Genomic DNA, 9,581 nt, shown 5'->3' on the forward strand with positions numbered 1-9,581 from the left:
AAAAAAAAAAAAAGACATACAAATGGCAAACAGGCACATAAAAAGTGCTCAACATCAATGAGAAATGCAAATCAAAACTACAATGAGGTATCATCTCACCCCAGTTAAAATGGCTTATATTCAAAAGGCAAGCAATAATAAATGCTGGTGAGGATGTGGAGGAAAGGGAACCCTCGTACACTGTTGGTGGGAATATAAATGAGTACAGCCACTATGGAGAATAGTTTGGAGTTTCCTCAGAAACCTAAACACTGAGCTACCATATGACCCAGTAATCCCACTGCTGGGTATATACCCCAAAGAAAATAAATCAGTATATCGGAGAGATACCTATATTTTCATGTTTGTTGAAGCACTGTTTACAATACCTAATATCAGGAAGCATCCTGAGTGTCCATCAGCAGATGAGTAAAGAAAATGTGGTACATATACACAATGGAGTACTATTCAGCCATAAAAAGAAATAGATCCTGTCATTTGCAACAACATGGATGGAACTGGAGATCATGATGTTAAGTGAAATTAGCCAGGCACAAAAAGACAAATATATGTTCTCACTTATTTGTGCGATCTAGAAATTAAAACTGTTGAACTCATGGACATGGAGAGTAGAAAGATGGTTACCAGAGGCTGGGAAGGGTGGTGAGGGGCTGGGGGGAAGGTGGGGATGGTTAAGAGGTAACAAAAAAGTAGTTAGAATGAATAGGACCTATTATTTGATAGCACAACAGAGTGACTACAGTCAATCATAACTTAATTGTACATCTTAAAATGACTTAAAGAGTGTAATTGGATTGTTTGTAACTCAAAGGATAAATACTTGAGGGAATGGATACCTACTCCATTCTCCATGATATGCTTATTTTACACTGCATGCCTGTATCAAGACACCTCATGTGCCCCATAAAATATATACACCTATGTACCCACAAATGTTAATGTTGTACTAATGAGAATGAAATGAAATAAAATGAAAATATTGTACTAATGAGAGCAAAACAGTTACAACTATGAGTAGGAGCGTGTGTGTGTGTGGAGTTTTCCCATTCAATGTACGCCTGTGACATGATAAACATTGTATTAAGTCCAACAAATTCCTCTACTCCTGGACAGGGCCTGCCTCTCATGAACTCTGCACTTCCCAGTGAATGCATGTTTAAATCATGGCTGCAGCAAAGGAAAGCAGCACTGGCTTTCTGAATGTCAGAATCAACACTGATAACAGCGTTAATATTTAAGCAAATGCATTGACTGTTATGTTTCTTTGTCAAAGTGAAATCGGTCATACTCCTTGTAAAATCATATGAAACAAGCATCACATTCCAATTCTGTTGTAGTCTGACAGTTTACTGCTCTAGGGCAGTAAGGCAAAAATAAATGCAGTCACCCACAAATTGCTTCCAATTGTATGAGAACTCCTTAAGTATACAGTAAGTAGCTCTAAAAGCAGAAATCTGGATTCCAAACAAATTCCAACATGCTTCAGATTGCTTCTAACATATATCTTTTCGGAAATGCTTAAGTGCAGAATGCTGAAATCTCTAGTTAGCATAGCTTTCTGTGTTCATTCCTGCCTTAACTGAGCCACCATGAGGTCAGATTCCATAAGTGTGCTATAAGAGGACCCTCTATGGTGTCATCCTCAGTTCCAGAATATGTAAATATAATACAATTTCAGGGAAATATGACATAATTAGAGGCTATTACTATGCAGCCCTCCATGAGCCCTAATTTGCATGTTTCCAGTAAAAGTACACAGCTCACAGTGAGTAGACACAAACTGTCATTTTTTCAATACTATAATTATTACTTGCAAGCTTTGAAAAATATCTCTATCAATTCCAGAAAAGGGTTTATGGGAGATTACTGCAAATGACGATGGAATAATTAACAGTTCTTTCTGCTTTCCAAAAATTTCCATTGTGGCAATATGTATATTGAAAATTTCGTAAGTACATAAAACATGGATAAAAATTCATATTATTAGGTTTAAACTTCAAAAGTTAGAAAAATACCTAAGGGAGACTGAGAACTAGTATCACAGTGAAAGCTGATTGCATTATTTGAGAGCTGGTGTTTCTCTGTTGTTTTTGATAAAGACAACAGTTTATTTTTAAAGGCAGAGGTGACACGAGTAAGATTTTGCACTTGTCAGAGGAACATACCAAGATTATAAATTCGGACTTCAAGAATAAGATGCTAATATCTTCCATTTTACCATAGAGATAATGAGGAATAATACTGACATATACATGTGCACAAAGATTCTCTGTTCTACAAATATATTCAATTTTATCAAAGAATTAAAAGCATTGGCTTTCTGAATGTCAGAATCAACACTGATAACAGTGTTAATATTTAAGCAAATGCTTAATATTATTAGCCAGGGATGTAATATCAGCCAGGAATGCACCTGTTTTCAAGGTTCTGATAGAATGCTACGATGAGATATAATCAATTGATATTCAATATGTAACGAGAGTTTCTATTACTAGTTATTACTACCATATTACCACATTTTTATATAATTATTTATGTACCATCTTCTATTTATTATATACATTTGTATTTCCTGTAAGTCAGTTCAGATCTCTTCTGAAAAAAGAAGAATATTTCTACAAGTATTATCCTTCAACCCAATAAAAAGAGTAAACAAAAGTCCTAGGAAGAAGAAAGCTAGCATCTTACCAGCAGAAACTCAACTCTTTTGCACCCAGTACAAGAACAGGCCTCAATCGTGTGATTAGTGTCATCTGGTTTGATCCATTTTTTTTATGGGGGTTAGTAATTTCATGTCTTTCGGGATATAAATTCCTGAAAAGTAAACATTTTCTCCAAACCCCTAGAGAGCTATGAGCCTTCGGCGTGCATTAACTATAACCATCACTGACCGAACCCTATTTTGTGGTTGCAATAATTCTTTGGGATCCCTGTTGTAAACTCTTAGTGAATCTCTGTCATCCACTCCTTCACCAAGTGTTTGCTGAGGCTTACTATGTACCAGGAACTGTTCAAGGTGCTGAGGATACAAGAAAGCAACCAAATAGAGACACTTTCATTGCTTATGTTTTACTAGGGAGACAGATGGGGGGAAAAACACTACAAATAAATAAACTATATAACGTGTTAAATGGGTGAAAGATAAATGGCAAAAAAAAAAAAAAAAGAGCAGGAAAAGAGGGTAGAAAGTATTGTAGAGCAAAGGAGAGTTGCAATTCCAACTCCAGCAACCAAAGAAGCCCTCACGAGAAAATAATATTTAAGAAAATACCTGAAGGGTCTCAACACGAGAGCTTTCCAAGAAGAAGAAATGGCCAGTGGAAAGGCCCTGAGATGGGACAAGTCTGGTGTGTTCCAGGAGCAGAAAGGAGGTGTGTCGCTGGAACCATGATGTGGTTATCTGCCCAGCAGCAGCTGCACCCAGAACTCTGTCAGCAACGCAACTTCTCAGATCTACTTTGTCATAATCTAGGGCCGGGTGTGGAGTCCTGCCATCCATAGTGTTTTGTTTATTTGTTAGTTCGTTTTGAGATGGAGTCTTGCAATGTCACCCAGGCTGCAGTGTAGTGGCCCGATCTCAGCTCACTGCAACCTTTGCCTCCCGGGTTCAAGCTATTCTCTTGCCCCAGCCTCCGAAGTAGCTGGGACTACATACATGCGCCACCATGACTGGCTAATTTTTGTATGTTTAGTGGAGATGGGGTTTCGCCAGGTTGGCCAACCTGGTCTCAAACTCCTGGCCTCTAGTGATCCACCACCTTGGCCTCCCAAAGTGCTGGGATTACAGGCGTGAGCCACTGTGCCGGGTCCAGCCATCTGTGTTTGAACAGCTGCCTTCCTTCTCCCATTATCCTGAGCCTCATCAAACTGTGATAAGCCTGGTCTAAAGCAATGTGTGCAAGGGAGAGAGGTCACAGGAGAGGAAGAGAGAGAAGCAACGGATGCTTGCCTTTTTACTCTGAGGAAGAGAAGTCAGGAGACATGTGGCACTGGAACAAAAATAGATGGCTATATAATGATACAAAAACATACATTAAATAATTAATTGAGAAAAAGAGTTACTAGGATAAACTGATAACATAACCCAGATTGGGAATATGGAGCCAACTAAGTGAAATACATTATTTTCAGGAAATTTTGTCCTATATTTGCATTCATCTAAAAAGATGCACATTTTTAATGACCTCACCTGTGATTTAAAGCAGATTTCATATGCTATTTATGCATGTTGACATTTTGAGTCAAGCAATGGTTTTGCTTAAGACAATACCTACCTCTCAATATGTTCAAATGTAAATTCTAACCAGGTAGAGACTGTGTTTTCTAGAAGTTCTGTAAAACACATAATTATATGTCTCCTACAGGAAAGTTCCCATATGTGCCAATAACCTTGATGTATTTTATTTTATATCATATAATAAACCAGTTTCTGGCTCATGAGGGGTGTGATATGCATTCAGCAGATAAGGAATAAGAAAGAAAAAAGAAAATAATAAATTTATCAAAAGTCTGAATGACAACAATTTGTACAGTGATGAAAATAAGCGGGTTTTATTTAAGAAAAATCTAATTTCATTGCTTTTTATGTATATATACATGTAGAACCACACACATGTGTGCATAGACACACTACTTTAGTAATAGAACAGAATGGCTATTCTATTTTTGGAGGTTACAATTTTCTTTACATTAATCTCGCCAAATGAATACCAAGATGCCCTCTTAACTCTTTTCTACCCTTTATCTTCAGAGTCAATATATCCTTTGAATTCAACTCAAGGTTCCTCTGGCTTTTTTGCCATTCACATCTATCATACACTCTAACCCGGTCATATTCCATCAAATGGTTTGGTATAAACTGCTTGAAATGATTCATATTCCTTTATTCATTCAACCTATGTTTACTGAAAACTTAAAATATGACATCATCCCCAAAAAGAGTCCTCCACGCATTTATAGAATGGGTTCTCTCCCAACAAATTATTCACTAACAGGCTGGGTGCAGCGGCTCGTGCCTGTAATCCCAGCACTTTGGGAGGCCAAGGCAGGTGGATCACAAGGTCAGGAGTTCAAGACCAGCTTTGCCAACATGGTGAAACCCCATCTCTACTAAAAATACAAAAATTATCCAGGTGTGGTGTTGGGCACCTGTAATCCCAGCTACTTGGGAGGCTGAGGCAGGAGAATTACTTGAAACCAGGAAGTGAAGGTTGCAGTGAGCCGAGATCGCACCACTGTACTTCAGCCTGGGCAACAGAGCAAGACTCTGTCTCAAAAAACAAAAAAACAAAAATATTCAGTAACAGACAACATTTCCTATCAAAAACTTGGGTAGCCAAAGAAAGTTACAATATAGAAGCCAAAGAAATACACCTCAAGATGTCAGCAAGTAGAGGTTATTAGCATGAAAATATCATTAAATGTCATTAACCAAAATGCAACTTAGAGAGAAGGCCCTTAGCCTTTAAATCAACAGGAGTCAATAAATGGAGAGTACCTTAGTAGGCCTTCATTTACTTAATTGTACTGCCAGATCAAATTACTGATTATCAGGGCCATTCAGGTTGGTTCAACCCATATATAGGGTTGGTTCTATCCCTGGCTGAATGCTTCAGAAGTGAAATTTATAATAATGACCCAATGGCTGTTTGTATTAACTCTGGAATTTGCTTTTTTAGGGAATTACTGTCCATCAATGCAATGAACTTCAACAATATCAGCTGTCAACTTCCCCTTCCTTTCTTTCTCTTTTTCTCTCCCTTTTCCATACCTCCCTTTTTTCTCCCCAAGTGAAACTGTGGCCACACCGTCAAACCAGAAGAGGAACCAAAGAGGTGAAGAAGAACAATTAGTCTTTCTTTATTCTTTTCCCAAGGAAGTTTTCTCCATTGGATTGGCCTTATGAATAATGATGGTAAAAATCACTTATGTAATACATACTACCCATGTACTGCTCTAAGTATTTATATACAATAAGTCATTCAAACATTACAACCACCATATGGGGTGGGCATTATTACTATTTCCTTGGCACAGGTGAGGAAACTAAGGCACACAGAGTTTAAGTAACTTGCCCAAGGTCAGATAACTAGTTAGAGGTGGAATCTGATTCTAATCCCAATGACCTGTGCTCCTGAACAGTGAATGTGCCACAGTCTGTCCCTTCCACCACACACATACCGAGACTGGTCTCCTTGAGTAAGGGACATCTTTTCCCCCATTACGTGGTGGACTCCATTTCAAAGGCTCTTCCCAACCAGACTTGATAATTGGGATAAATCTGCAATTTTTGAACACTTACCATGGTGACAATATAATACTCTTAAGTAATTACATGTTGTATTCAACAGAGTTGGTGAGAAACTTTGGCTTGATGAGTGAGGTGTTATAAGATAAAACACTATTGCCCTCTAGATGAGAAGAACAACTTGTCTATGGTGACTAAGCCAGAAGGGGCAGAATTGTTCCCACCAACATGTAGGGAGAGATATATTTTCCAGAATCCAAGCATGATTCCTTTGATGTTTGTCTTCTCGGAAAAACAATTACTTTTGTAAACTTAATAGCTATTTGAAAATGATAGAAAATGGTATTAAAATTAATGGAAAATACTAAAGACAACCAATGCAGCAGCTACAGTAATTCAAGAAGGAATAGAACAGAGTTCCTACCTTCAAATGGCTGATAAATAAAAATAATAAAACAGGTTTATCAGCCTAGGGAAGATGGTGAAACCCCATCTCTTCTTAAAAAAAAAAAAAAAAAAAATTAGCCGGGCATGGTAGTGTGTGCCTGTGGTCCTAGCAACACGAGAAGCTGAGGTGGAAGGATTGCTTGAGCCAGGGAGGCAGAGGTTGCAGTGAACTGAGATTGTGCCACTGCACTCCAGCCTCAGTGACAGAGTGAGACCCCCATCTCAAAAAACAAAAAGACACGTTTAAAAAAATCATGGCATGGCAAAATTACTACAAGAATGGTATAAGTCAAAATTTAGAAGAGATCATTTTCAATTGAGTGAAGTCAAAAGAGAGTTTGCCCCCATCTTCACCAACCCCATTTAATTCAGCATCAATCTTGTTGCCTTCATGCCCTGAACAACATCCTGCCCCTCCATTTGCAGCGCCAGTCCCTCAGGGCCTAGACCACTCACTTCAGCCTCACAGAACTTCCAGCCATGTTTTTCACTGTTGTCCTAGCAATCCCTGTGGGAGCATTACCCAAAAAAGACAGATAAGGAAACACCTCTTTTTCCTCATATTCAAATGTTGTAAGACAATGCTCACATGTGCCACAGGGATTCTTTTCTTCCCGCAAACATCCCTGACCCATTCAACTACTTCCTAATTTCCAGACTTGACATCATCTTCAGTGTCAGCATCCCTCTAAAACATTGGTGCCCAGAGAAGAGCAGGCCTTTCTTTTGACATGATATTTAACAGGCTGTGACTGTTACTGAACATGGTCCTTATGGGTAGATTGAGGGGGTGTGTTACTTGAACCTTTGAAATCCTGATAGAGTCCCATGTGTTGCAGCCCATGACCTAGTCTCAACCCCATCATAAAGAAAATGAACCTATTTTTGGATGCCTTATTTTTGACAAATCCAGGCTGCCGTCTAGTGACCCCTGCTTTACATTCTAGATGTAAATGTACATTAGATGTAAATGTACATTAGTAAAATGTACTAGTCCTTGATTCCAGGCTACCACTATGCACACTGAGTACCAACCCATAGTTTTTGAAATCCACCTCTGCCCACTTTTGGTTCATTAGACGTCTTCTAAGATCTTCCATGATAGTTTCTTGAAGACATCGGACTGACTATGAAGACATATTTGTAAGCCTTTTCAGTATCCTTTGACCTCATTTAACTAAATTCATGTGCTCTCTCACACTGCTTTCTCATCTTGGACTTCCACTTTAACTCTAATTATTTTGGTATTTCTAGTCTACAGATTATTCTCCGTGACGAAGTATATGAAAGTGAAATGGAAAGTAAGTACCATAAAATCTGTAAACTTGAACCACTAAGGCCTTAGAAATAATCCAGCATGGGTGTGTGCAATCAACACACAACAGAGGAAGTCCCAGGTCAAGGAAGTCCCAGGTCACTTCACCTATACTGTTTTACTCATTCACAGCCATCCCTGAATACAGGACACCAAGGCCTCAGGGAGTCTGAGCAGCCTAGGAGACAGCTTCAAATTTTTCACTCCACTCAAAAGAGGAGGAAGGGAGGGAGGCAATCATGAAAGATACAGTTCTAAACATTCATTCTGTGCCCAGCACTGAGGATCCAGAGGAGTCACCTTCTTTGTCTGATCCCTTCAAGGGTCGCTGTCTTCAAACTACTCATCATCACAACCATCCAGTAAAATAGGGACAGAAAGAGTAATTTTTACAGGCAAATTGAAGCTCAGAAAAAGAAAGTAACTTGCTGGCTGGATATGGCGCGTCATGCCTGTAATCCCAGCACTCCGGGAGGCCAAAGTGGGCAGATGACTTGAGGCCAGGAGTTGGAGCCCAGCCTGGTCAACACAGTAAAACCCTGTCTCTACTAAAAATACCAAAATTAGCCGGGTGTGGTGGCGCATGCCTGTAATAAGCCTGTGAGGTGGAGGCTGCGGTAAGCCTTGTTCCCATCACCATACTCCAGCCTAGGTGATAGAGGGAAATCCTGTTTAAAAAAAAAAAAGAAAGAAAGAAAGAAACTTTCCCAGAGGCACACAGCTAGTACAGGAGCTTTTCACAATGCCTGGCCTACTCTCCTAAATCACTAGTGAGACACAAGGTGGGTGTAATTAACATGTAATGCACTTGGACAGCGTGCACTTTGTAAAAACACTGTTTGTGAGAATGGCACTCTCCTGGTTTACCCACTCTGCACAAACAGCAGTTCTCAGGAGCAGATTTGTCTGATGCAGACAACTATCCCCTCTGGAAGACAGACTGCTGAAGAGCAAAGATCGGGCCCATATTATCATCTGTTAAATGGGTATAATAATCGGACCTACCTCATCAAGTTGTTGTAAAGATTGAGACAATTCATCTAAAGCACTCTGTAAATATCAGATATCAATATCAAGAACTCTGATAATAGTTTTTCCAGTACAGATATTTTTTCTTTTTTTCCATTAAATTTATTTCACTATGGAAATTTTCAAACATATAGAAAAGTATTAGAGAAAGAATGGCAGACTAAATCTTCACATACCCAACTCCCAGCTTCAATATTTGACATATTTCATCTGTAGTCACACACACACACACACACAGTTATTTTGATCAAATTCTAGGCATAATTTCACTTGTAAATATTTGTGTATATCTCTCTAAAATAGAGGAATTTTGTTTTTAAAAATCACAAGACTACTATTATCACACTTAAACATTTTAATTGTAACTGCTTGATATTATCAAATATACAATTGATGCCTCTATTTCTCTACCATCTTATAATTGTTTTTGTTACAGTTTAGTTACAGTAGGATCCAAGTAAGCCTCACACCCAGTGATTGTTGGGTCTCTTTCATTTATTTTACTTACTTATTTATTTATTGTGAGACAGAGTCTCACTCTGT

This window comes from Mandrillus leucophaeus, unplaced genomic scaffold, assembly GCF_000951045.1.
Source record: "Mandrillus leucophaeus isolate KB7577 unplaced genomic scaffold, Mleu.le_1.0 Scaffold708, whole genome shotgun sequence".
Lineage (NCBI taxonomy): Eukaryota > Metazoa > Chordata > Mammalia > Primates > Cercopithecidae > Mandrillus > Mandrillus leucophaeus.